This window comes from Salmo salar, chromosome 25 (assembly GCF_965601325.2).
Source record: "Salmo salar chromosome 25, fSalSal1, whole genome shotgun sequence".
NCBI lineage: Eukaryota > Metazoa > Chordata > Actinopteri > Salmoniformes > Salmonidae > Salmo > Salmo salar.
In genome coordinates this window covers 42,067,219-42,094,494 of record NC_138315.1, presented here as the reverse complement: position 1 = coordinate 42,094,494, position 27,276 = coordinate 42,067,219, and the positions used below count along the sequence as shown (strand labels likewise).

The 27,276-nt window shown below is 46.7% G+C and overlaps 16 non-coding genes across 16 annotated transcripts; all 16 read right to left on the bottom strand.

Annotated features, from left to right (window-relative positions):
- Positions 1 to 1,438: 1,438 nt before the first annotated feature.
- Positions 1,439 to 1,557, bottom strand: LOC123730578 (5S ribosomal RNA). Its single transcript, XR_006762033.1, has one exon. It is a non-coding gene; the product is annotated as a 5S ribosomal RNA (ribosomal RNA).
- Positions 1,558 to 2,214: 657 nt separating this feature from the next.
- On the bottom strand, positions 2,215 to 2,378 carry LOC145864122 (U1 spliceosomal RNA). Its single transcript, XR_014382701.1, has one exon. It is a non-coding gene; the product is annotated as a U1 spliceosomal RNA (small nuclear RNA).
- A 2,436-nt stretch (positions 2,379 to 4,814) lies between these two features.
- Positions 4,815 to 4,933, bottom strand: LOC145864187 (5S ribosomal RNA). The gene has a single exon (XR_014382769.1). It is a non-coding gene; the product is annotated as a 5S ribosomal RNA (ribosomal RNA).
- A 644-nt stretch (positions 4,934 to 5,577) lies between these two features.
- LOC145864136 (U1 spliceosomal RNA) lies at positions 5,578 to 5,741 on the bottom strand. The gene has a single exon (XR_014382715.1). It is a non-coding gene; the product is annotated as a U1 spliceosomal RNA (small nuclear RNA).
- Positions 5,742 to 8,181: 2,440 nt separating this feature from the next.
- Positions 8,182 to 8,300, bottom strand: LOC145864185 (5S ribosomal RNA). The gene has a single exon (XR_014382767.1). It is a non-coding gene; the product is annotated as a 5S ribosomal RNA (ribosomal RNA).
- Positions 8,301 to 8,944: 644 nt separating this feature from the next.
- Positions 8,945 to 9,108, bottom strand: LOC145864135 (U1 spliceosomal RNA). The gene has a single exon (XR_014382714.1). It is a non-coding gene; the product is annotated as a U1 spliceosomal RNA (small nuclear RNA).
- A 2,440-nt stretch (positions 9,109 to 11,548) lies between these two features.
- On the bottom strand, positions 11,549 to 11,667 carry LOC145864184 (5S ribosomal RNA). The gene has a single exon (XR_014382766.1). It is a non-coding gene; the product is annotated as a 5S ribosomal RNA (ribosomal RNA).
- A 644-nt stretch (positions 11,668 to 12,311) lies between these two features.
- LOC145864134 (U1 spliceosomal RNA) lies at positions 12,312 to 12,475 on the bottom strand. Its single transcript, XR_014382713.1, has one exon. It is a non-coding gene; the product is annotated as a U1 spliceosomal RNA (small nuclear RNA).
- A 2,439-nt stretch (positions 12,476 to 14,914) lies between these two features.
- Positions 14,915 to 15,033, bottom strand: LOC145864181 (5S ribosomal RNA). Its single transcript, XR_014382763.1, has one exon. It is a non-coding gene; the product is annotated as a 5S ribosomal RNA (ribosomal RNA).
- Positions 15,034 to 15,677: 644 nt separating this feature from the next.
- Positions 15,678 to 15,841, bottom strand: LOC145864133 (U1 spliceosomal RNA). The gene has a single exon (XR_014382712.1). It is a non-coding gene; the product is annotated as a U1 spliceosomal RNA (small nuclear RNA).
- Positions 15,842 to 18,279: 2,438 nt separating this feature from the next.
- On the bottom strand, positions 18,280 to 18,398 carry LOC145864176 (5S ribosomal RNA). The gene has a single exon (XR_014382758.1). It is a non-coding gene; the product is annotated as a 5S ribosomal RNA (ribosomal RNA).
- Positions 18,399 to 19,042: 644 nt separating this feature from the next.
- Positions 19,043 to 19,206, bottom strand: LOC145864132 (U1 spliceosomal RNA). The gene has a single exon (XR_014382711.1). It is a non-coding gene; the product is annotated as a U1 spliceosomal RNA (small nuclear RNA).
- A 2,435-nt stretch (positions 19,207 to 21,641) lies between these two features.
- Positions 21,642 to 21,760, bottom strand: LOC145864174 (5S ribosomal RNA). The gene has a single exon (XR_014382756.1). It is a non-coding gene; the product is annotated as a 5S ribosomal RNA (ribosomal RNA).
- Positions 21,761 to 22,404: 644 nt separating this feature from the next.
- LOC145864131 (U1 spliceosomal RNA) lies at positions 22,405 to 22,568 on the bottom strand. Its single transcript, XR_014382710.1, has one exon. It is a non-coding gene; the product is annotated as a U1 spliceosomal RNA (small nuclear RNA).
- A 2,438-nt stretch (positions 22,569 to 25,006) lies between these two features.
- Positions 25,007 to 25,125, bottom strand: LOC145864173 (5S ribosomal RNA). Its single transcript, XR_014382755.1, has one exon. It is a non-coding gene; the product is annotated as a 5S ribosomal RNA (ribosomal RNA).
- Positions 25,126 to 25,769: 644 nt separating this feature from the next.
- LOC145864130 (U1 spliceosomal RNA) lies at positions 25,770 to 25,933 on the bottom strand. Its single transcript, XR_014382709.1, has one exon. It is a non-coding gene; the product is annotated as a U1 spliceosomal RNA (small nuclear RNA).
- Positions 25,934 to 27,276: the final 1,343 nt, after the last annotated feature.

The following is a 27,276-nucleotide window of genomic DNA, read 5'->3' as shown; positions in this document are numbered from 1 at the left end:
GCAGGTTCACACAGAGCACATGACAGACGTGACAGAATCTGGAGACGCCGCGGAGAACGTTCTGCTGCCTGCAACATCCTCCAGCATGACCGGTTTGGCGGTGGGTCAGTCATGGTGTGGGGTGGCATTTCTTTGGGGGGCCGCACAGCCCTCCATGTGCTCGCCAGAGGTAGCCTGACTGCCATTAGGTACCGAGATGAGATCCTCAGACCCCTTGTGAGACCATATGCTGGTGCGGTTGGCCCTGGATTCCTCCTAATGCAAGACAATGCTAGACCTCATGTGGCTGGAGTGTGTCAGCAGTTCCTGCAAGAGGAAGGCATTGATGCTATGGACTGGCCCGCCCGTTCCCCAGACCTGAATCCAATTGAGCACATCTGGGACATCATGTCTCGCTCCATCCACCAACACCATGTTGCACCACAGACTGTCCAGGAGTTGGCGGATGCTTTAGTCCAGGTCTGGGAGGAGATCCCTCAGGAGACCATCCGCCACCTCATCAGGAGCATGCCCAGGCGTTGTAGGGAGGTCATACAGGCACGTGGAGGCCACACACACTACTGAGCCTCATTTTGACTTGTTTTAAGGACATTTCATCAAAGTTGGATCAGCCTGTAGTGTGGTTTTCCACTTTAATTTTGAGTGTGACTCCAAATCCAGACCTCCATGGGTTGATAAATTAGATTTCCATTGATTATTTTTGTGTGATTTTGTTGTCAGCACATTCAACTATGTAAAGAAAAAAGTATTTAATAAGATTATTTCTTTCATTCAGATCTAGGATGTGTTGTTTAAGTGTTCCCTTTATTTTTTTGAGCAGTATATCTTAACCTGTCTGATATCAGAAATGTATGCGATATGACGAAATACAATCACGTTCAGACACACACACACCCACACACACACACACACAAACACACACACACACACACACACACACACACACACACAGGGAGAGAGACAAATGCATGAAACCAATTGATTTATTATCAATAACATCTCACATTCTTTTGTGCTTTTGATTTACTCCGTTAAAAAAACGGTTCTAATTCCACCATGGAAAGCACAGGGCCATCAGACACCAGTCCAGTTCCACTCAGCAGCATTATTTCCTTTGATCATTTGAACAGGGCGAGGGAGCACAAAGCACACACAAGCTGCATTCAGTAACAATATTCTTATTTGTCTTATAAATAAAGGCAGTTGCTCCCTGACAACACAAAGAACTTTGATCGTATTAAAAGGGCAGGGGAGGCTAACCCACAGAAGCTGCATTTAGTACGGGGGGGGGGGAATGTATGAAATGTATGGATAAGAGCGTCTGCTAAAAATGACTAAAATGTAAAAAGAAAGAAATGTAGTCAATTCAGCATCAAAAGGTCACTACAAGGCAGTGTTGCTGATGAAATGACGCAAGAGCACACCCTAGTGGAGAAAAAGCTTACAGCACCTGGTATTCCCAGGCGGTCTCCCATCCAAGTACTAACCAGGCCCGACCCTGCTTAGCTTCCGAGATCAGACGAGATCGGGCGTATTCAGGCTGGTATGGCCGTAAGCCGTTAGACTAACTCATGGTACAGCATATGAAGTCAAAGTGAGTGTGATAAACAGACATTGCGTTTTCACCAATTAGATAAGCAGCTTGAACTTTGGCTCACTCAAAAACTGCAAGTAATTACATATACTGTAGCCATCACTTTTTAGCACAAAATCAAACTAACCTTGCTAACATTTCAAAGCAAGGGCATATTTTCCACACAGCCTTGTGGGGGAAAAAACGGACAAATCCAATGAATTCGGACAAATACATCATTAGCAACACTTTCCCATGCAGCTATCCTACTAGCCAGAATCAATACACGAAAGTTCTGAATGTAGAAAACCTATTACATTGCTCTGTGCTAAGGAGGAGCGCATGTAAGGACAATTTTATATTGTTAGCGCATGGGGCGCGTATGACACATCATGACGGGTAGGGGTCCAGAGCGGCTTCCCAACCATCTCTTGATTGAAGTACCAGCGTGTCATAAATAGCATGCTGCATTTCGCAACATGATGTTTCCACAAAATGCCAACCATGTTTCGCTACAAACAGATGTTTGCACCTTTTGATTAAGCGTAACATAAAGTCTCTTTGACAATTGATTTCAAAGATCTTCACACATCATCCTCACACCTGTCGGCAAGCCACAGTTGTATCATTAAACAAGACATCAGGGGAGAGCGCGAACGCAGTCCCCCACTACCATAAATTATGCAATCGAGATTTCCACATTTGGGAAATTCGCAGGGGTCAGCACAGCCGGAGTGCAATGGCTGAGCCTCGCCCTGGGTGAACCGCCTTCTTGATCACGGTATCTCCCTTGCCAGGTAAGTATGAGTTATACACATCGGTGGAGGGCAAGTCTTTCCAGTGCCAACATTTTCGGCTGACGGTAACTACTTTGTGTTCTGCTAATATCACGCCACTTCGACCGGCGTTAAATGCCGTTTAGGAATGCACTTGCAGACAGAGTGGTGAAAAAGTAGTTTATTTTGTTTACTAGATTATATCAGTGAACCACTAGATTCCCATCATGCAACACTGTAGAAAAAAATCACCAATGACTTTTTAATACACTGCTCAAAAAAATAAAGGGAACACTTAAACAACACAATGTAACTCCAAGTCAATGACACTTCTGTCAAATCAAACTGTCCACTTAGGAAGCAACACTGATTGACAATACATTTCAAATGCTGTTGTGCAAATGGAATAGACAACAGGTGGAAATTATAGGCAATAAGCAAGACACCCCCAATAAAGGAGTGGTTCTGCAGGTGGGAACCACAGACCACTTCTCAGTTCCTATGCTTCCTGGCTGATGTTTTGGTCACTTTTGAATGCTGGCGGTGCTTTCACTCTGGTGGTAGCATGACACGGAGTCTACAACCCACACAAGTGGCTCAGGTAGTGCAGCTCATCCAGGATGGCACATCAATGCGAGCTGTGGCAAGAAGGTTTGCTGTGTCTGTCAGCGTAGTGTCCAGAGCATGGAGGCGTTACCAGGAGACAGGCCAGTACATCAGGAGACGTGGAGGAGGCCGTAGGAGGGCAACAACCCAGCAGCAGGACCGCTACCTCCGCCTTTGTGCAAGGAGGAGCAGGAGGAGCACTGCCAGAGCCCTGCAAAATGACCTCCAGCAGGCCACAAATGTGCATGTGTCTGCTCAAACGGTCAGAAACAGACTCCATGAGGGTGGTATGAGGGCCCGACGTCCACAGGTGGGGGTTGTGCTTACAGCCCAACGCCGTGCAGGACGTTTGGCATTTGCCAGAGAACACCAAGATTGGCAAATTCGCCACTGGCGCCCTGTGCTCTTCACAGATGAAAGCAGGTTCACACAGAGCACATGACAGACGTGACAGAATCTGGAGACGCCGCGGAGAACGTTCTGCTGCCTGCAACATCCTCCAGCATGACCGGTTTGGCGGTGGGTCAGTCATGGTGTGGGGTGGCATTTCTTTGGGGGGCCGCACAGCCCTCCATGTGCTCGCCAGAGGTAGCCTGACTGCCATTAGGTACCGAGATGAGATCCTCAGACCCCTTGTGAGACCATATGCTGGTGCGGTTGGCCCTGGATTCCTCCTAATGCAAGACAATGCTAGACCTCATGTGGCTGGAGTGTGTCAGCAGTTCCTGCAAGAGGAAGGCATTGATGCTATGGACTGGCCCGCCCGTTCCCCAGACCTGAATCCAATTGAGCACATCTGGGACATCATGTCTCGCTCCATCCACCAACACCATGTTGCACCACAGACTGTCCAGGAGTTGGCGGATGCTTTAGTCCAGGTCTGGGAGGAGATCCCTCAGGAGACCATCCGCCACCTCATCAGGAGCATGCCCAGGCGTTGTAGGGAGGTCATACAGGCACGTGGAGGCCACACACACTACTGAGCCTCATTTTGACTTGTTTTAAGGACATTTCATCAAAGTTGGATCAGCCTGTAGTGTGGTTTTCCACTTTAATTTTGAGTGTGACTCCAAATCCAGACCTCCATGGGTTGATAAATTAGATTTCCATTGATTATTTTTGTGTGATTTTGTTGTCAGCACATTCAACTATGTAAAGAAAAAAGTATTTAATAAGATTATTTCTTTCATTCAGATCTAGGATGTGTTGTTTAAGTGTTCCCTTTATTTTTTTGAGCAGTATATCTTAACCTGTCTGATATCAGAAATGTATGCGATATGACGAAATACAATCACGTTCAGACACACACACACCCACACACACACACACACAAACACACACACACACACACACACACACACACACACACGGGAGAGAGACAAATGCATGAAACCAATTGATTTATTATCAATAACATCTCACATTCTTTTGTGCTTTTGATTTACTCCGTTAAAAAAACGGTTCTAATTCCACCATGGAAAGCACAGGGCCATCAGACACCAGTCCAGTTCCACTCAGCAGCATTATTTCCTTTGATCATTTGAACAGGGCGAGGGAGCACAAAGCACACACAAGCTGCATTCAGTAACAATATTCTTATTTGTCTTATAAATAAAGGCAGTTGCTCCCTGACAACACAAAGAACTTTGATCGTATTAAAAGGGCAGGGGAGGCTAACCCACAGAAGCTGCATTTAGTACGGGGGGGGGGGGGGAATGTATGAAATGTATGGATAAGAGCGTCTGCTAAAAATGACTAAAATGTAAAAAGAAAGAAATGTAGTCAATTCAGCATCAAAAGGTCACTACAAGGCAGTGTTGCTGATGAAATGACGCAAGAGCACACCCTAGTGGAGAAAAAGCTTACAGCACCTGGTATTCCCAGGCGGTCTCCCATCCAAGTACTAACCAGGCCCGACCCTGCTTAGCTTCCGAGATCAGACGAGATCGGGCGTATTCAGGCTGGTATGGCCGTAAGCCGTTAGACTAACTCATGGTACAGCATATGAAGTCAAAGTGAGTGTGATAAACAGACATTGCGTTTTCACCAATTAGATAAGCAGCTTGAACTTTGGCTCACTCAAAAACTGCAAGTAATTACATATACTGTAGCCATCACTTTTTAGCACAAAATCAAACTAACCTTGCTAACATTTCAAAGCAAGGGCATATTTTCCACACAGCCTTGTGGGGAAAAAAACGGACAAATCCAATGAATTCGGACAAATACATCATTAGCAACACTTTCCCATGCAGCTATCCTACTAGCCAGAATCAATACACGAAAGTTCTGAATGTAGAAAACCTATTACATTGCTCTGTGCTAAGGAGGAGCGCATGTAAGGACAATTTCATATTGTTAGCGCATGGGGCGCGTATGACACATGATGACGGGTAGGGGTCCAGAGCGGCTTCCCAACCATGTCTTGATTGAAGTACCAGCGTGTCATAAATACCATGCTGCATTTCGCAACATGATGTTTCCACAAAATGCCAAGCATGTTTCGCTACAAACAGATGTTTGCACCTTTTGATTAAGCGTAACATAAAGTCTCTTTGACAATTGATTTCAAAGATCTTCACACCTGTCGGCAAGCCACAGTTGTATCATTAAACAAGACATCAGGGGCGAGCGCGAACGCAGTCCCCCACTACCATAAATTATGCAATCGAGATTTCCACATTTGGGAAATTCGCAGGGGTCAGCACAGCCGGAGTGCAATGGCTGAGCCTCGCCCTGGGTGAACCGCCTTCTTGATCACGGTATCTCCCTTGCCAGGTAAGTATGAGTTATACACATCGGTGGAGGGCAAGTCTTTCCAGTGCCAACATTTTCGGCTGACGGTAACTACTTTGTGTTCTGCTAATATCACGCCACTTCGACCGGCGTTAAATGCCGTTTAGGAATGCACTTGCAGACAGAGTGGTGAAAAAGTAGTTTATTTTGTTTACTAGATTATATCAGTGAACCACTAGATTCCCATCATGCAACACTGTAGAAAAAAATCACCAATGACTTTTTAATACACTGCTCAAAAAAATAAAGGGAACACTTAAACAACACAATGTAACTCCAAGTCAATGACACTTCTGTGAAATCAAACTGTCCACTTAGGAAGCAACACTGATTGACAATACATTTCAAATGCTGTTGTGCAAATGGAATAGACAACAGGTGGAAATTATAGGCAATAAGCAAGACACCCCCAATAAAGGAGTGGTTCTGCAGGTGGGAACCACAGACCACTTCTCAGTTCCTATGCTTCCTGGCTGATGTTTTGGTCACTTTTGAATGCTGGCGGTGCTTTCACTCTGGTGGTAGCATGAGACGGAGTCTACAACCCACACAAGTGGCTCAGGTAGTGCAGCTCATCCAGGATGGCACATCAATGCGAGCTGTGGCAAGAAGGTTTGCTGTGTCTGTCAGCGTAGTGTCCAGAGCATGGAGGCGTTACCAGGAGACAGGCCAGTACATCAGGAGACGTGGAGGAGGCCGTAGGAGGGCAACAACCCAGCAGCAGGACCGCTACCTCCGCCTTTGTGCAAGGAGGAGCAGGAGGAGCACTGCCAGAGCCCTGCAAAATGACCTCCAGCAGGCCACAACTGTGCATGTGTCTGCTCAAACGGTCAGAAACAGACTCCATGAGGGTGGTATGAGGGCCCGACGTCCACAGGTGGGGGTTGTGCTTACAGCCCAACGCCGTGCAGGACGTTTGGCATTTGCCAGAGAACACCAAGATTGGCAAATTCGCCACTGGCGCCCTGTGCTCTTCACAGATGAAAGCAGGTTCACACAGAGCACATGACAGACGTGACAGAATCTGGAGACGCCGCGGAGAACGTTATGCTGCCTGCAACATCCTCCAGCATGACCGGTTTGGCGGTGGGTCAGTCATGGTGTGGGGTGGCATTTCTTTGGGGGGCCGCACAGCCCTCCATGTGCTCGCCAGAGGTAGCCTGACTGCCATTAGGTACCGAGATGAGATCCTCAGACCCCTTGTTAGACCATATGCTGGTGCGGTTGGCCCTGGATTCCTCCTAATGCGAGACAATGCTAGACCTCATGTGGCTGGAGTGTGTCAGCAGTTCCTGCAAGAGGAAGGCATTGATGCTATGGACTGGCCCGCCCGTTCCCCAGACCTGAATCCAATTGAGCACATCTGGGACATCATGTCTCGCTCCATCCACCAACACCATGTTGCACCACAGACTGTCCAGGAGTTGGCGGATGCTTTAGTCCAGGTCTGGGAGGAGATCCCTCAGGAGACCATCCGCCACCTCATCAGGAGCATGCCCAGGCGTTGTAGGGAGGTCATACAGGCACGTGGAGGCCACACACACTACTGAGCCTCATTTTGACTTGTTTTAAGGACATTTCATCAAAGTTGGATCAGCCTGTAGTGTGGTTTTCCACTTTAATTTTGAGTGTGACTCCAAATCCAGACCTCCATGGGTTGATAAATTAGATTTCCATTGATTATTTTTGTGTGATTTTGTTGTCAGCACATTCAACTATGTAAAGAAAAAAGTATTTAATAAGATTATTTCTTTCATTCAGATCTAGGATGTGTTGTTTAAGTGTTCCCTTTATTTTTTTGAGCAGTATATCTTAACCTGTCTGATATCAGAAATGTATGCGATATGACGAAATACAATCACGTTCAGACACACACACACCCACACACACACACACACAAACACACACACACACACACACACACACACACACACAGGGAGAGAGACAAATGCATGAAACCAATTGATTTATTATCAATAACATCTCACATTCTTTTGTGCTTTTGATTTACTCCGTTAAAAAAACGGTTCTAATTCCACCATGGAAAGCACAGGGCCATCAGACACCGGTCCAGTTCCACTCAGCAGCATTATTTCCTTTGATCATTTGAACAGGGCGAGGGAGCACAAAGCACACACAAGCTGCATTCAGTAACAATATTCTTATTTGTCTTATAAATAAAGGCAGTTGCTCCCTGACAACACAAAGAACTTTGATCGTATTAAAAGGGCAGGGGAGGCTAACCCACAGAAGCTGCATTTAGTACGGGGGGGGGGGGGGGGGGGAATGTATGAAATGTATGGATAAGAGCGTCTGCTAAAAATGACTAAAATGTAAAAAGAAAGAAATGTAGTCAATTCAGCATCAAAAGGTCACTACAAGGCAGTGTTGCTGATGAAATGACGCAAGAGCACACCCTAGTGGAGAAAAAGCTTACAGCACCTGGTATTCCCAGGCGGTCTCCCATCCAAGTACTAACCAGGCCCGACCCTGCTTAGCTTCCGAGATCAGACGAGATCGGGCGTATTCAGGCTGGTATGGCCGTAAGCCGTTAGACTAACTCATGGTACAGCATATGAAGTCAAAGTGAGTGTGATAAACAGACATTGCGTTTTCACCAATTAGATAAGCAGCTTGAACTTTGGCTCACTCAAAAACTGCAAGTAATTACATATACTGTAGCCATCACTTTTTAGCACAAAATCAAACTAACCTTGCTAACATTTCAAAGCAAGGGCATATTTTCCACACAGCCTTGTGGGGAAAAAAACGGACAAATCCAATGAATTCGGACAAATACATCATTAGCAACACTTTCCCATGCAGCTATCCTACTAGCCAGAATCAATACACGAAAGTTCTGAATGTAGAAAACCTATTACATTGCTCTGTGCTAAGGAGGAGCGCATGTAAGGACAATTTCATATTGTTAGCGCATGGGGCGCGTATGACACATGATGACGGGTAGGGGTCCAGAGCGGCTTCCCAACCATGTCTTGATTGAAGTACCAGCGTGTCATAAATACCATGCTGCATTTCGCAACATGATGTTTCCACAAAATGCCAAGCATGTTTCGCTACAAACAGATGTTTGCACCTTTTGATTAAGCGTAACATAAAGTCTCTTTGACAATTGATTTCAAAGATCTTCACACCTGTCGGCAAGCCACAGTTGTATCATTAAACAAGACATCAGGGGCGAGCGCGAACGCAGTCCCCCACTACCATAAATTATGCAATCGAGATTTCCACATTTGGGAAATTCGCAGGGGTCAGCACAGCCGGAGTGCAATGGCTGAGCCTCGCCCTGGGTGAACCGCCTTCTTGATCACGGTATCTCCCTTGCCAGGTAAGTATGAGTTATACACATCGGTGGAGGGCAAGTCTTTCCAGTGCCAACATTTTCGGCTGACGGTAACTACTTTGTGTTCTGCTAATATCACGCCACTTCGACCGGCGTTAAATGCCGTTTAGGAATGCACTTGCAGACAGAGTGGTGAAAAAGTAGTTTATTTTGTTTACTAGATTATATCAGTGAACCACTAGATTCCCATCATGCAACACTGTAGAAAAAAATCACCAATGACTTTTTAATACACTGCTCAAAAAAATAAAGGGAACACTTAAACAACACAATGTAACTCCAAGTCAATGACACTTCTGTGAAATCAAACTGTCCACTTAGGAAGCAACACTGATTGACAATACATTTCAAATGCTGTTGTGCAAATGGAATAGACAACAGGTGGAAATTATAGGCAATAAGCAAGACACCCCCAATAAAGGAGTGGTTCTGCAGGTGGGAACCACAGACCACTTCTCAGTTCCTATGCTTCCTGGCTGATGTTTTGGTCACTTTTGAATGCTGGCGGTGCTTTCACTCTGGTGGTAGCATGAGACGGAGTCTACAACCCACACAAGTGGCTCAGGTAGTGCAGCTCATCCAGGATGGCACATCAATGCGAGCTGTGGCAAGAAGGTTTGCTGTGTCTGTCAGCGTAGTGTCCAGAGCATGGAGGCGTTACCAGGAGACAGGCCAGTACATCAGGAGACGTGGAGGAGGCCGTAGGAGGGCAACAACCCAGCAGCAGGACCGCTACCTCCGCCTTTGTGCAAGGAGGAGCAGGAGGAGCACTGCCAGAGCCCTGCAAAATGACCTCCAGCAGGCCACAAATGTGCATGTGTCTGCTCAAACGGTCAGAAACAGACTCCATGAGGGTGGTATGAGGGCCCGACGTCCACAGGTGGGGGTTGTGCTTACAGCCCAACGCCGTGCAGGACGTTTGGCATTTGCCAGAGAACACCAAGATTGGCAAATTCGCCACTGGCGCCCTGTGCTCTTCACAGATGAAAGCAGGTTCACACAGAGCACATGACAGACGTGACAGAATCTGGAGACGCCGCGGAGAACGTTATGCTGCCTGCAACATCCTCCAGCATGACCGGTTTGGCGGTGGGTCAGTCATGGTGTGGGGTGGCATTTCTTTGGGGGGCCGCACAGCCCTCCATGTGCTCGCCAGAGGTAGCCTGACTGCCATTAGGTACCGAGATGAGATCCTCAGACCCCTTGTTAGACCATATGCTGGTGCGGTTGGCCCTGGATTCCTCCTAATGCGAGACAATGCTAGACCTCATGTGGCTGGAGTGTGTCAGCAGTTCCTGCAAGAGGAAGGCATTGATGCTATGGACTGGCCCGCCCGTTCCCCAGACCTGAATCCAATTGAGCACATCTGGGACATCATGTCTCGCTCCATCCACCAACACCATGTTGCACCACAGACTGTCCAGGAGTTGGCGGATGCTTTAGTCCAGGTCTGGGAGGAGATCCCTCAGGAGACCATCCGCCACCTCATCAGGAGCATGCCCAGGCGTTGTAGGGAGGTCATACAGGCACGTGGAGGCCACACACACTACTGAGCCTCATTTTGACTTGTTTTAAGGACATTTCATCAAAGTTGGATCAGCCTGTAGTGTGGTTTTCCACTTTAATTTTGAGTGTGACTCCAAATCCAGACCTCCATGGGTTGATAAATTAGATTTCCATTGATTATTTTTGTGTGATTTTGTTGTCAGCACATTCAACTATGTAAAGAAAAAAGTATTTAATAAGATTATTTCTTTCATTCAGATCTAGGATGTGTTGTTTAAGTGTTCCCTTTATTTTTTTGAGCAGTATATCTTAACCTGTCTGATATCAGAAATGTATGCGATATGACGAAATACAATCACGTTCAGACACACACACACCCACACACACACACACACAAACACACACACACACACACACACACACACACACACAGGGAGAGAGACAAATGCATGAAACCAATTGATTTATTATCAATAACATCTCACATTCTTTTGTGCTTTTGATTTACTCCGTTAAAAAAACGGTTCTAATTCCACCATGGAAAGCACAGGGCCATCAGACACCGGTCCAGTTCCACTCAGCAGCATTATTTCCTTTGATCATTTGAACAGGGCGAGGGAGCACAAAGCACACACAAGCTGCATTCAGTAACAATATTCTTATTTGTCTTATAAATAAAGGCAGTTGCTCCCTGACAACACAAAGAACTTTGATCGTATTAAAAGGGCAGGGGAGGCTAACCCACAGAAGCTGCATTTAGTACGGGGGGGGGGGGGGGGGGGAATGTATGAAATGTATGGATAAGAGCGTCTGCTAAAAATGACTAAAATGTAAAAAGAAAGAAATGTAGTCAATTCAGCATCAAAAGGTCACTACAAGGCAGTGTTGCTGATGAAATGACGCAAGAGCACACCCTAGTGGAGAAAAAGCTTACAGCACCTGGTATTCCCAGGCGGTCTCCCATCCAAGTACTAACCAGGCCCGACCCTGCTTAGCTTCCGAGATCAGACGAGATCGGGCGTATTCAGGCTGGTATGGCCGTAAGCCGTTAGACTAACTCATGGTACAGCATATGAAGTCAAAGTGAGTGTGATAAACAGACATTGCGTTTTCACCAATTAGATAAGCAGCTTGAACTTTGGCTCACTCAAAAACTGCAAGTAATTACATATACTGTAGCCATCACTTTTTAGCACAAAATCAAACTAACCTTGCTAACATTTCAAAGCAAGGGCATATTTTCCACACAGCCTTGTGGGGAAAAAAACGGACAAATCCAATGAATTCGGACAAATACATCATTAGCAACACTTTCCCATGCAGCTATCCTACTAGCCAGAATCAATACACGAAAGTTCTGAATGTAGAAAACCTATTACATTGCTCTGTGCTAAGGAGGAGCGCATGTAAGGACAATTTCATATTGTTAGCGCATGGGGCGCGTATGACACATGATGACGGGTAGGGGTCCAGAGCGGCTTCCCAACCATGTCTTGATTGAAGTACCAGCGTGTCATAAATACCATGCTGCATTTCGCAACATGATGTTTCCACAAAATGCCAAGCATGTTTCGCTACAAACAGATGTTTGCACCTTTTGATTAAGCGTAACATAAAGTCTCTTTGACAATTGATTTCAAAGATCTTCACACCTGTCGGCAAGCCACAGTTGTATCATTAAACAAGACATCAGGGGCGAGCGCGAACGCAGTCCCCCACTACCATAAATTATGCAATCGAGATTTCCACATTTGGGAAATTCGCAGGGGTCAGCACAGCCGGAGTGCAATGGCTGAGCCTCGCCCTGGGTGAACCGCCTTCTTGATCACGGTATCTCCCTTGCCAGGTAAGTATGAGTTATACACATCGGTGGAGGGCAAGTCTTTCCAGTGCCAACATTTTCGGCTGACGGTAACTACTTTGTGTTCTGCTAATATCACGCCACTTCGACCGGCGTTAAATGCCGTTTAGGAATGCACTTGCAGACAGAGTGGTGAAAAAGTAGTTTATTTTGTTTACTAGATTATATCAGTGAACCACTAGATTCCCATCATGCAACACTGTAGAAAAAAATCACCAATGACTTTTTAATACACTGCTCAAAAAAATAAAGGGAACACTTAAACAACACAATGTAACTCCAAGTCAATGACACTTCTGTGAAATCAAACTGTCCACTTAGGAAGCAACACTGATTGACAATACATTTCAAATGCTGTTGTGCAAATGGAATAGACAACAGGTGGAAATTATAGGCAATAAGCAAGACACCCCCAATAAAGGAGTGGTTCTGCAGGTGGGAACCACAGACCACTTCTCAGTTCCTATGCTTCCTGGCTGATGTTTTGGTCACTTTTGAATGCTGGCGGTGCTTTCACTCTGGTGGTAGCATGAGACGGAGTCTACAACCCACACAAGTGGCTCAGGTAGTGCAGCTCATCCAGGATGGCACATCAATGCGAGCTGTGGCAAGAAGGTTTGCTGTGTCTGTCAGCGTAGTGTCCAGAGCATGGAGGCGTTACCAGGAGACAGGCCAGTACATCAGGAGACGTGGAGGAGGCCGTAGGAGGGCAACAACCCAGCAGCAGGACCGCTACCTCCGCCTTTGTGCAAGGAGGAGCAGGAGGAGCACTGCCAGAGCCCTGCAAAATGACCTCCAGCAGGCCACAAATGTGCATGTGTCTGCTCAAACGGTCAGAAACAGACTCCATGAGGGTGGTATGAGGGCCCGACGTCCACAGGTGGGGGTTGTGCTTACAGCCCAACGCCGTGCAGGACGTTTGGCATTTGCCAGAGAACACCAAGATTGGCAAATTCGCCACTGGCGCCCTGTGCTCTTCACAGATGAAAGCAGGTTCACACAGAGCACATGACAGACGTGACAGAATCTGGAGACGCCGCGGAGAACGTTATGCTGCCTGCAACATCCTCCAGCATGACCGGTTTGGCGGTGGGTCAGTCATGGTGTGGGGTGGCATTTCTTTGGGGGGCCGCACAGCCCTCCATGTGCTCGCCAGAGGTAGCCTGACTGCCATTAGGTACCGAGATGAGATCCTCAGACCCCTTGTTAGACCATATGCTGGTGCGGTTGGCCCTGGATTCCTCCTAATGCGAGACAATGCTAGACCTCATGTGGCTGGAGTGTGTCAGCAGTTCCTGCAAGAGGAAGGCATTGATGCTATGGACTGGCCCGCCCGTTCCCCAGACCTGAATCCAATTGAGCACATCTGGGACATCATGTCTCGCTCCATCCACCAACACCATGTTGCACCACAGACTGTCCAGGAGTTGGCGGATGCTTTAGTCCAGGTCTGGGAGGAGATCCCTCAGGAGACCATCCGCCACCTCATCAGGAGCATGCCCAGGCGTTGTAGGGAGGTCATACAGGCACGTGGAGGCCACACACACTACTGAGCCTCATTTTGACTTGTTTTAAGGACATTTCATCAAAGTTGGATCAGCCTGTAGTGTGGTTTTCCACTTTAATTTTGAGTGTGACTCCAAATCCAGACCTCCATGGGTTGATAAATTAGATTTCCATTGATTATTTTTGTGTGATTTTGTTGTCAGCACATTCAACTATGTAAAGAAAAAAGTATTTAATAAGATTATTTCTTTCATTCAGATCTAGGATGTGTTGTTTAAGTGTTCCCTTTATTTTTTTGAGCAGTATATCTTAACCTGTCTGATATCAGAAATGTATGCGATATGACGAAATACAATCACGTTCAGACACACACACACCCACACACACACACACACAACACACACACACACACACACACACACACACACACAGGGAGAGAGACAAATGCATGAAACCAATTGATTTATTATCAATAACATCTCACATTCTTTTGTGCTTTTGATTTACTCCGTTAAAAAAACGGTTCTAATTCCACCATGGAAAGCACAGGGCCATCAGACACCGGTCCAGTTCCACTCAGCAGCATTATTTCCTTTGATCATTTGAACAGGGCGAGGGAGCACAAAGCACACACAAGCTGCATTCAGTAACAATATTCTTATTTGTCTTATAAATAAAGGCAGTTGCTCCCTGACAACACAAAGAACTTTGATCGTATTAAAAGGGCAGGGGAGGCTAACCCACAGAAGCTGCATTTAGTACGGGGGGGGGGGGGGGGGGGAATGTATGAAATGTATGGATAAGAGCGTCTGCTAAAAATGACTAAAATGTAAAAAGAAAGAAATGTAGTCAATTCAGCATCAAAAGGTCACTACAAGGCAGTGTTGCTGATGAAATGACGCAAGAGCACACCCTAGTGGAGAAAAAGCTTACAGCACCTGGTATTCCCAGGCGGTCTCCCATCCAAGTACTAACCAGGCCCGACCCTGCTTAGCTTCCGAGATCAGACGAGATCGGGCGTATTCAGGCTGGTATGGCCGTAAGCCGTTAGACTAACTCATGGTACAGCATATGAAGTCAAAGTGAGTGTGATAAACAGACATTGCGTTTTCACCAATTAGATAAGCAGCTTGAACTTTGGCTCACTCAAAAACTGCAAGTAATTACATATACTGTAGCCATCACTTTTTAGCACAAAATCAAACTAACCTTGCTAACATTTCAAAGCAAGGGCATATTTTCCACACAGCCTTGTGGGGAAAAAAACGGACAAATCCAATGAATTCGGACAAATACATCATTAGCAACACTTTCCCATGCAGCTATCCTACTAGCCAGAATCAATACACGAAAGTTCTGAATGTAGAAAACCTATTACATTGCTCTGTGCTAAGGAGGAGCGCATGTAAGGACAATTTCATATTGTTAGCGCATGGGGCGCGTATGACACATGATGACGGGTAGGGGTCCAGAGCGGCTTCCCAACCATGTCTTGATTGAAGTACCAGCGTGTCATAAATACCATGCTGCATTTCGCAACATGATGTTTCCACAAAATGCCAAGCATGTTTCGCTACAAACAGATGTTTGCACCTTTTGATTAAGCGTAACATAAAGTCTCTTTGACAATTGATTTCAAAGATCTTCACACCTGTCGGCAAGCCACAGTTGTATCATTAAACAAGACATCAGGGGCGAGCGCGAACGCAGTCCCCCACTACCATAAATTATGCAATCGAGATTTCCACATTTGGGAAATTCGCAGGGGTCAGCACAGCCGGAGTGCAATGGCTGAGCCTCGCCCTGGGTGAACCGCCTTCTTGATCACGGTATCTCCCTTGCCAGGTAAGTATGAGTTATACACATCGGTGGAGGGCAAGTCTTTCCAGTGCCAACATTTTCGGCTGACGGTAACTACTTTGTGTTCTGCTAATATCACGCCACTTCGACCGGCGTTAAATGCCGTTTAGGAATGCACTTGCAGACAGAGTGGTGAAAAAGTAGTTTATTTTGTTTACTAGATTATATCAGTGAACCACTAGATTCCCATCATGCAACACTGTAGAAAAAAATCACCAATGACTTTTTAATACACTGCTCAAAAAAATAAAGGGAACACTTAAACAACACAATGTAACTCCAAGTCAATGACACTTCTGTGAAATCAAACTGTCCACTTAGGAAGCAACACTGATTGACAATACATTTCAAATGCTGTTGTGCAAATGGAATAGACAACAGGTGGAAATTATAGGCAATAAGCAAGACACCCCCAATAAAGGAGTGGTTCTGCAGGTGGGAACCACAGACCACTTCTCAGTTCCTATGCTTCCTGGCTGATGTTTTGGTCACTTTTGAATGCTGGCGGTGCTTTCACTCTGGTGGTAGCATGAGACGGAGTCTACAACCCACACAAGTGGCTCAGGTAGTGCAGCTCATCCAGGATGGCACATCAATGCGAGCTGTGGCAAGAAGGTTTGCTGTGTCTGTCAGCGTAGTGTCCAGAGCATGGAGGCGTTACCAGGAGACAGGCCAGTACATCAGGAGACGTGGAGGAGGCCGTAGGAGGGCAACAACCCAGCAGCAGGACCGCTACCTCCGCCTTTGTGCAAGGAGGAGCAGGAGGAGCACTGCCAGAGCCCTGCAAAATGACCTCCAGCAGGCCACAAATGTGCATGTGTCTGCTCAAACGGTCAGAAACAGACTCCATGAGGGTGGTATGAGGGCCCGACGTCCACAGGTGGGGGTTGTGCTTACAGCCCAACGCCGTGCAGGACGTTTGGCATTTGCCAGAGAACACCAAGATTGGCAAATTCGCCACTGGCGCCCTGTGCTCTTCACAGATGAAAGCAGGTTCACACAGAGCACATGACAGACGTGACAGAATCTGGAGACGCCGCGGAGAACGTTATGCTGCCTGCAACATCCTCCAGCATGACCGGTTTGGCGGTGGGTCAGTCATGGTGTGGGGTGGCATTTCTTTGGGGGGCCGCACAGCCCTCCATGTGCTCGCCAGAGGTAGCCTGACTGCCATTAGGTACCGAGATGAGATCCTCAGACCCCTTGTTAGACCATATGCTGGTGCGGTTGGCCCTGGATTCCTCCTAATGCGAGACAATGCTAGACCTCATGTGGCTGGAGTGTGTCAGCAGTTCCTGCAAGAGGAAGGCATTGATGCTATGGACTGGCCCGCCCGTTCCCCAGACCTGAATCCAATTGAGCACATCTGGGACATCATGTCTCGCTCCATCCACCAACACCATGTTGCACCACAGACTGTCCAGGAGTTGGCGGATGCTTTAGTCCAGGTCTGGGAGGAGATCCCTCAGGAGACCATCCGCCACCTCATCAGGAGCATGCCCAGGCGTTGTAGGGAGGTCATACAGGCACGTGGAGGCCACACACACTACTGAGCCTCATTTTGACTTGTTTTAAGGACATTTCATCAAAGTTGGATCAGCCTGTAGTGTGGTTTTCCACTTTAATTTTGAGTGTGACTCCAAATCCAGACCTCCATGGGTTGATAAATTAGATTTCCATTGATTATTTTTGTGTGATTTTGTTGTCAGCACATTCAACTATGTAAAGAAAAAAGTATTTAATAAGATTATTTCTTTCATTCAGATCTAGGATGTGTTGTTTAAGTGTTCCCTTTATTTTTTTGAGCAGTATATCTTAACCTGTCTGATATCAGAAATGTATGCGATATGACGAAATACAATCACGTTCAGACACACACACACCCACACACACACACACACAAACACACACACACACACACACACACACACACACAGGGAGAGAGACAAATGCATGAAACCAATTGATTTATTATCAATAACATCTCACATTCTTTTGTGCTTTTGATTTACTCCGTTAAAAAAACGGTTCTAATTCCACCATGGAAAGCACAGGGCCATCAGACACCGGTCCAGTTCCACTCAGCAGCATTATTTCCTTTGATCATTTGAACAGGGCGAGGGAGCACAAAGCACACACAAGCTGCATTCAGTAACAATATTCTTATTTGTCTTATAAATAAAGGCAGTTGCTCCCTGACAACACAAAGAACTTTGATCGTATTAAAAGGGCAGGGGAGGCTAACCCACAGAAGCTGCATTTAGTACGGGGGGGGGGGGGGGGGGGAATGTATGAAATGTATGGATAAGAGCGTCTGCTAAAAATGACTAAAATGTAAAAAGAAAGAAATGTAGTCAATTCAGCATCAAAAGGTCACTACAAGGCAGTGTTGCTGATGAAATGACGCAAGAGCACACCCTAGTGGAGAAAAAGCTTACAGCACCTGGTATTCCCAGGCGGTCTCCCATCCAAGTACTAACCAGGCCCGACCCTGCTTAGCTTCCGAGATCAGACGAGATCGGGCGTATTCAGGCTGGTATGGCCGTAAGCCGTTAGACTAACTCATGGTACAGCATATGAAGTCAAAGTGAGTGTGATAAACAGACATTGCGTTTTCACCAATTAGATAAGCAGCTTGAACTTTGGCTCACTCAAAAACTGCAAGTAATTACATATACTGTAGCCATCACTTTTTAGCACAAAATCAAACTAACCTTGCTAACATTTCAAAGCAAGGGCATATTTTCCACACAGCCTTGTGGGGAAAAAAACGGACAAATCCAATGAATTCGGACAAATACATCATTAGCAACACTTTCCCATGCAGCTATCCTACTAGCCAGAATCAATACACGAAAGTTCTGAATGTAGAAAACCTATTACATTGCTCTGTGCTAAGGAGGAGCGCATGTAAGGACAATTTCATATTGTTAGCGCATGGGGCGCGTATGACACATGATGACGGGTAGGGGTCCAGAGCGGCTTCCCAACCATGTCTTGATTGAAGTACCAGCGTGTCATAAATACCATGCTGCATTTCGCAACATGATGTTTCCACAAAATGCCAAGCATGTTTCGCTACAAACAGATGTTTGCACCTTTTGATTAAGCGTAACATAAAGTCTCTTTGACAATTGATTTCAAAGATCTTCACACCTGTCGGCAAGCCACAGTTGTATCATTAAACAAGACATCAGGGGCGAGCGCGAACGCAGTCCCCCACTACCATAAATTATGCAATCGAGATTTCCACATTTGGGAAATTCGCAGGGGTCAGCACAGCCGGAGTGCAATGGCTGAGCCTCGCCCTGGGTGAACCGCCTTCTTGATCACGGTATCTCCCTTGCCAGGTAAGTATGAGTTATACACATCGGTGGAGGGCAAGTCTTTCCAGTGCCAACATTTTCGGCTGACGGTAACTACTTTGTGTTCTGCTAATATCACGCCACTTCGACCGGCGTTAAATGCCGTTTAGGAATGCACTTGCAGACAGAGTGGTGAAAAAGTAGTTTATTTTGTTTACTAGATTATATCAGTGAACCACTAGATTCCCATCATGCAACACTGTAGAAAAAAATCACCAATGACTTTTTAATACACTGCTCAAAAAAATAAAGGGAACACTTAAACAACACAATGTAACTCCAAGTCAATGACACTTCTGTGAAATCAAACTGTCCACTTAGGAAGCAACACTGATTGACAATACATTTCAAATGCTGTTGTGCAAATGGAATAGACAACAGGTGGAAATTATAGGCAATAAGCAAGACACCCCCAATAAAGGAGTGGTTCTGCAGGTGGGAACCACAGACCACTTCTCAGTTCCTATGCTTCCTGGCTGATGTTTTGGTCACTTTTGAATGCTGGCGGTGCTTTCACTCTGGTGGTAGCATGAGACGGAGTCTACAACCCACACAAGTGGCTCAGGTAGTGCAGCTCATCCAGGATGGCACATCAATGCGAGCTGTGGCAAGAAGGTTTGCTGTGTCTGTCAGCGTAGTGTCCAGAGCATGGAGGCGTTACCAGGAGACAGGCCAGTACATCAGGAGACGTGGAGGAGGCCGTAGGAGGGCAACAACCCAGCAGCAGGACCGCTACCTCCGCCTTTGTGCAAGGAGGAGCAGGAGGAGCACTGCCAGAGCCCTGCAAAATGACCTCCAGCAGGCCACAAATGTGCATGTGTCTGCTCAAACGGTCAGAAACAGACTCCATGAGGGTGGTATGAGGGCCCGACGTCCACAGGTGGGGGTTGTGCTTACAGCCCAACGCCGTGCAGGACGTTTGGCATTTGCCAGAGAACACCAAGATTGGCAAATTCGCCACTGGCGCCCTGTGCTCTTCACAGATGAAAGCAGGTTCACACAGAGCACATGACAGACGTGACAGAATCTGGAGACGCCGCGGAGAACGTTATGCTGCCTGCAACATCCTCCAGCATGACCGGTTTGGCGGTGGGTCAGTCATGGTGTGGGGTGGCATTTCTTTGGGGGGCCGCACAGCCCTCCATGTGCTCGCCAGAGGTAGCCTGACTGCCATTAGGTACCGAGATGAGATCCTCAGACCCCTTGTTAGACCATATGCTGGTGCGGTTGGCCCTGGATTCCTCCTAATGCGAGACAATGCTAGACCTCATGTGGCTGGAGTGTGTCAGCAGTTCCTGCAAGAGGAAGGCATTGATGCTATGGACTGGCCCGCCCGTTCCCCAGACCTGAATCCAATTGAGCACATCTGGGACATCATGTCTCGCTCCATCCACCAACACCATGTTGCACCACAGACTGTCCAGGAGTTGGCGGATGCTTTAGTCCAGGTCTGGGAGGAGATCCCTCAGGAGACCATCCGCCACCTCATCAGGAGCATGCCCAGGCGTTGTAGGGAGGTCATACAGGCACGTGGAGGCCACACACACTACTGAGCCTCATTTTGACTTGTTTTAAGGACATTTCATCAAAGTTGGATCAGCCTGTAGTGTGGTTTTCCACTTTAATTTTGAGTGTGACTCCAAATCCAGACCTCCATGGGTTGATAAATTAGATTTCCATTGATTATTTTTGTGTGATTTTGTTGTCAGCACATTCAACTATGTAAAGAAAAAAGTATTTAATAAGATTATTTCTTTCATTCAGATCTAGGATGTGTTGTTTAAGTGTTCCCTTTATTTTTTTGAGCAGTATATCTTAACCTGTCTGATATCAGAAATGTATGCGATATGACGAAATACAATCACGTTCAGACACACACACACCCACACACACACACACACAAACACACACACACACACACACACACACACACAGGGAGAGAGACAAATGCATGAAACCAATTGATTTATTATCAATAACATCTCACATTCTTTTGTGCTTTTGATTTACTCCGTTAAAAAAACGGTTCTAATTCCACCATGGAAAGCACAGGGCCATCAGACACCGGTCCAGTTCCACTCAGCAGCATTATTTCCTTTGATCATTTGAACAGGGCGAGGGAGCACAAAGCACACACAAGCTGCATTCAGTAACAATATTCTTATTTGTCTTATAAATAAAGGCAGTTGCTCCCTGACAACACAAAGAACTTTGATCGTATTAAAAGGGCAGGGGAGGCTAACCCACAGAAGCTGCATTTAGTACGGGGGGGGGGGGGGGGGGAATGTATGAAATGTATGGATAAGAGCGTCTGCTAAAAATGACTAAAATGTAAAAAGAAAGAAATGTAGTCAATTCAGCATCAAAAGGTCACTACAAGGCAGTGTTGCTGATGAAATGACGCAAGAGCACACCCTAGTGGAGAAAAAGCTTACAGCACCTGGTATTCCCAGGCGGTCTCCCATCCAAGTACTAACCAGGCCCGACCCTGCTTAGCTTCCGAGATCAGACGAGATCGGGCGTATTCAGGCTGGTATGGCCGTAAGCCGTTAGACTAACTCATGGTACAGCATATGAAGTCAAAGTGAGTGTGATAAACAGACATTGCGTTTTCACCAATTAGATAAGCAGCTTGAACTTTGGCTCACTCAAAAACTGCAAGTAATTACATATACTGTAGCCATCACTTTTTAGCACAAAATCAAACTAACCTTGCTAACATTTCAAAGCAAGGGCATATTTTCCACACAGCCTTGTGGGGAAAAAAACGGACAAATCCAATGAATTCGGACAAATACATCATTAGCAACACTTTCCCATGCAGCTATCCTACTAGCCAGAATCAATACACGAAAGTTCTGAATGTAGAAAACCTATTACATTGCTCTGTGCTAAGGAGGAGCGCATGTAAGGACAATTTCATATTGTTAGCGCATGGGGCGCGTATGACACATGATGACGGGTAGGGGTCCAGAGCGGCTTCCCAACCATGTCTTGATTGAAGTACCAGCGTGTCATAAATACCATGCTGCATTTCGCAACATGATGTTTCCACAAAATGCCAAGCATGTTTCGCTACAAACAGATGTTTGCACCTTTTGATTAAGCGTAACATAAAGTCTCTTTGACAATTGATTTCAAAGATCTTCACACCTGTCGGCAAGCCACAGTTGTATCATTAAACAAGACATCAGGGGCGAGCGCGAACGCAGTCCCCCACTACCATAAATTATGCAATCGAGATTTCCACATTTGGGAAATTCGCAGGGGTCAGCACAGCCGGAGTGCAATGGCTGAGCCTCGCCCTGGGTGAACCGCCTTCTTGATCACGGTATCTCCCTTGCCAGGTAAGTATGAGTTATACACATCGGTGGAGGGCAAGTCTTTCCAGTGCCAACATTTTCGGCTGACGGTAACTACTTTGTGTTCTGCTAATATCACGCCACTTCGACCGGCGTTAAATGCCGTTTAGGAATGCACTTGCAGACAGAGTGGTGAAAAAGTAGTTTATTTTGTTTACTAGATTATATCAGTGAACCACTAGATTCCCATCATGCAACACTGTAGAAAAAAATCACCAATGACTTTTTAATACACTGCTCAAAAAAATAAAGGGAACACTTAAACAACACAATGTAACTCCAAGTCAATGACACTTCTGTGAAATCAAACTGTCCACTTAGGAAGCAACACTGATTGACAATACATTTCAAATGCTGTTGTGCAAATGGAATAGACAACAGGTGGAAATTATAGGCAATAAGCAAGACACCCCCAATAAAGGAGTGGTTCTGCAGGTGGGAACCACAGACCACTTCTCAGTTCCTATGCTTCCTGGCTGATGTTTTGGTCACTTTTGAATGCTGGCGGTGCTTTCACTCTGGTGGTAGCATGAGACGGAGTCTACAACCCACACAAGTGGCTCAGGTAGTGCAGCTCATCCAGGATGGCACATCAATGCGAGCTGTGGCAAGAAGGTTTGCTGTGTCTGTCAGCGTAGTGTCCAGAGCATGGAGGCGTTACCAGGAGACAGGCCAGTACATCAGGAGACGTGGAGGAGGCCGTAGGAGGGCAACAACCCAGCAGCAGGACCGCTACCTCCGCCTTTGTGCAAGGAGGAGCAGGAGGAGCACTGCCAGAGCCCTGCAAAATGACCTCCAGCAGGCCACAAATGTGCATGTGTCTGCTCAAACGGTCAGAAACAGACTCCATGAGGGTGGTATGAGGGCCCGACGTCCACAGGTGGGGGTTGTGCTTACAGCCCAACGCCGTGCAGGACGTTTGGCATTTGCCAGAGAACACCAAGATTGGCAAATTCGCCACTGGCGCCCTGTGCTCTTCACAGATGAAAGCAGGTTCACACAGAGCACATGACAGACGTGACAGAATCTGGAGACGCCGCGGAGAACGTTATGCTGCCTGCAACATCCTCCAGCATGACCGGTTTGGCGGTGGGTCAGTCATGGTGTGGGGTGGCATTTCTTTGGGGGGCCGCACAGCCCTCCATGTGCTCGCCAGAGGTAGCCTGACTGCCATTAGGTACCGAGATGAGATCCTCAGACCCCTTGTTAGACCATATGCTGGTGCGGTTGGCCCTGGATTCCTCCTAATGCGAGACAATGCTAGACCTCATGTGGCTGGAGTGTGTCAGCAGTTCCTGCAAGAGGAAGGCATTGATGCTATGGACTGGCCCGCCCGTTCCCCAGACCTGAATCCAATTGAGCACATCTGGGACATCATGTCTCGCTCCATCCACCAACACCATGTTGCACCACAGACTGTCCAGGAGTTGGCGGATGCTTTAGTCCAGGTCTGGGAGGAGATCCCTCAGGAGACCATCCGCCACCTCATCAGGAGCATGCCCAGGCGTTGTAGGGAGGTCATACAGGCACGTGGAGGCCACACACACTACTGAGCCTCATTTTGACTTGTTTTAAGGACATTTCATCAAAGTTGGATCAGCCTGTAGTGTGGTTTTCCACTTTAATTTTGAGTGTGACTCCAAATCCAGACCTCCATGGGTTGATAAATTAGATTTCCATTGATTATTTTTGTGTGATTTTGTTGTCAGCACATTCAACTATGTAAAGAAAAAAGTATTTAATAAGATTATTTCTTTCATTCAGATCTAGGATGTGTTGTTTAAGTGTTCCCTTTATTTTTTTGAGCAGTATATCTTAACCTGTCTGATATCAGAAATGTATGCGATATGACGAAATACAATCACGTTCAGACACACACACACCCACACACACACACACACAAACACACACACACACACACACACACACACACAGGGAGAGAGACAAATGCATGAAACCAATTGATTTATTATCAATAACATCTCACATTCTTTTGTGCTTTTGATTTACTCCGTTAAAAAAACGGTTCTAATTCCACCATGGAAAGCACAGGGCCATCAGACACCGGTCCAGTTCCACTCAGCAGCATTATTTCCTTTGATCATTTGAACAGGGCGAGGGAGCACAAAGCACACACAAGCTGCATTCAGTAACAATATTCTTATTTGTCTTATAAATAAAGGCAGTTGCTCCCTGACAACACAAAGAACTTTGATCGTATTAAAAGGGCAGGGGAGGCTAACCCACAGAAGCTGCATTTAGTACGGGGGGGGGGGGGGGGGGGGGAATGTATGAAATGTATGGATAAGAGCGTCTGCTAAAAATGACTAAAATGTAAAAAGAAAGAAATGTAGTCAATTCAGCATCAAAAGGTCACTACAAGGCAGTGTTGCTGATGAAATGACGCAAGAGCACACCCTAGTGGAGAAAAAGCTTACAGCACCTGGTATTCCCAGGCGGTCTCCCATCCAAGTACTAACCAGGCCCGACCCTGCTTAGCTTCCGAGATCAGACGAGATCGGGCGTATTCAGGCTGGTATGGCCGTAAGCCGTTAGACTAACTCATGGTACAGCATATGAAGTCAAAGTGAGTGTGATAAACAGACATTGCGTTTTCACCAATTAGATAAGCAGCTTGAACTTTGGCTCACTCAAAAACTGCAAGTAATTACATATACTGTAGCCATCACTTTTTAGCACAAAATCAAACTAACCTTGCTAACATTTCAAAGCAAGGGCATATTTTCCACACAGCCTTGTGGGGAAAAAAACGGACAAATCCAATGAATTCGGACAAATACATCATTAGCAACACTTTCCCATGCAGCTATCCTACTAGCCAGAATCAATACACGAAAGTTCTGAATGTAGAAAACCTATTACATTGCTCTGTGCTAAGGAGGAGCGCATGTAAGGACAATTTCATATTGTTAGCGCATGGGGCGCGTATGACACATGATGACGGGTAGGGGTCCAGAGCGGCTTCCCAACCATGTCTTGATTGAAGTACCAGCGTGTCATAAATACCATGCTGCATTTCGCAACATGATGTTTCCACAAAATGCCAAGCATGTTTCGCTACAAACAGATGTTTGCACCTTTTGATTAAGCGTAACATAAAGTCTCTTTGACAATTGATTTCAAAGATCTTCACACCTGTCGGCAAGCCACAGTTGTATCATTAAACAAGACATCAGGGGCGAGCGCGAACGCAGTCCCCCACTACCATAAATTATGCAATCGAGATTTCCACATTTGGGAAATTCGCAGGGGTCAGCACAGCCGGAGTGCAATGGCTGAGCCTCGCCCTGGGTGAACCGCCTTCTTGATCACGGTATCTCCCTTGCCAGGTAAGTATGAGTTATACACATCGGTGGAGGGCAAGTCTTTCCAGTGCCAACATTTTCGGCTGACGGTAACTACTTTGTGTTCTGCTAATATCACGCCACTTCGACCGGCGTTAAATGCCGTTTAGGAATGCACTTGCAGACAGAGTGGTGAAAAAGTAGTTTATTTTGTTTACTAGATTATATCAGTGAACCACTAGATTCCCATCATGCAACACTGTAGAAAAAAATCACCAATGACTTTTTAATACACTGCTCAAAAAAATAAAGGGAACACTTAAACAACACAATGTAACTCCAAGTCAATGACACTTCTGTGAAATCAAACTGTCCACTTAGGAAGCAACACTGATTGACAATACATTTCAAATGCTGTTGTGCAAATGGAATAGACAACAGGTGGAAATTATAGGCAATAAGCAAGACACCCCCAATAAAGGAGTGGTTCTGCAGGTGGGAACCACAGACCACTTCTCAGTTCCTATGCTTCCTGGCTGATGTTTTGGTCACTTTTGAATGCTGGCGGTGCTTTCACTCTGGTGGTAGCATGAGACGGAGTCTACAACCCACACAAGTGGCTCAGGTAGTGCAGCTCATCCAGGATGGCACATCAATGCGAGCTGTGGCAAGAAGGTTTGCTGTGTCTGTCAGCGTAGTGTCCAGAGCATGGAGGCGTTACCAGGAGACAGGCCAGTACATCAGGAGACGTGGAGGAGGCCGTAGGAGGGCAACAACCCAGCAGCAGGACCGCTACCTCCGCCTTTGTGCAAGGAGGAGCAGGAGGAGCACTGCCAGAGCCCTGCAAAATGACCTCCAGCAGGCCACAAATGTGCATGTGTCTGCTCAAACGGTCAGAAACAGACTCCATGAGGGTGGTATGAGGGCCCGACGTCCACAGGTGGGGGTTGTGCTTACAGCCCAACGCCGTGCAGGACGTTTGGCATTTGCCAGAGAACACCAAGATTGGCAAATTCGCCACTGGCGCCCTGTGCTCTTCACAGATGAAAGCAGGTTCACACAGAGCACATGACAGACGTGACAGAATCTGGAGACGCCGCGGAGAACGTTATGCTGCCTGCAACATCCTCCAGCATGACCGGTTTGGCGGTGGGTCAGTCATGGTGTGGGGTGGCATTTCTTTGGGGGGCCGCACAGCCCTCCATGTGCTCGCCAGAGGTAGCCTGACTGCCATTAGGTACCGAGATGAGATCCTCAGACCCCTTGTTAGACCATATGCTGGTGCGGTTGGCCCTGGATTCCTCCTAATGCGAGACAATGCTAGACCTCATGTGGCTGGAGTGTGTCAGCAGTTCCTGCAAGAGGAAGGCATTGATGCTATGGACTGGCCCGCCCG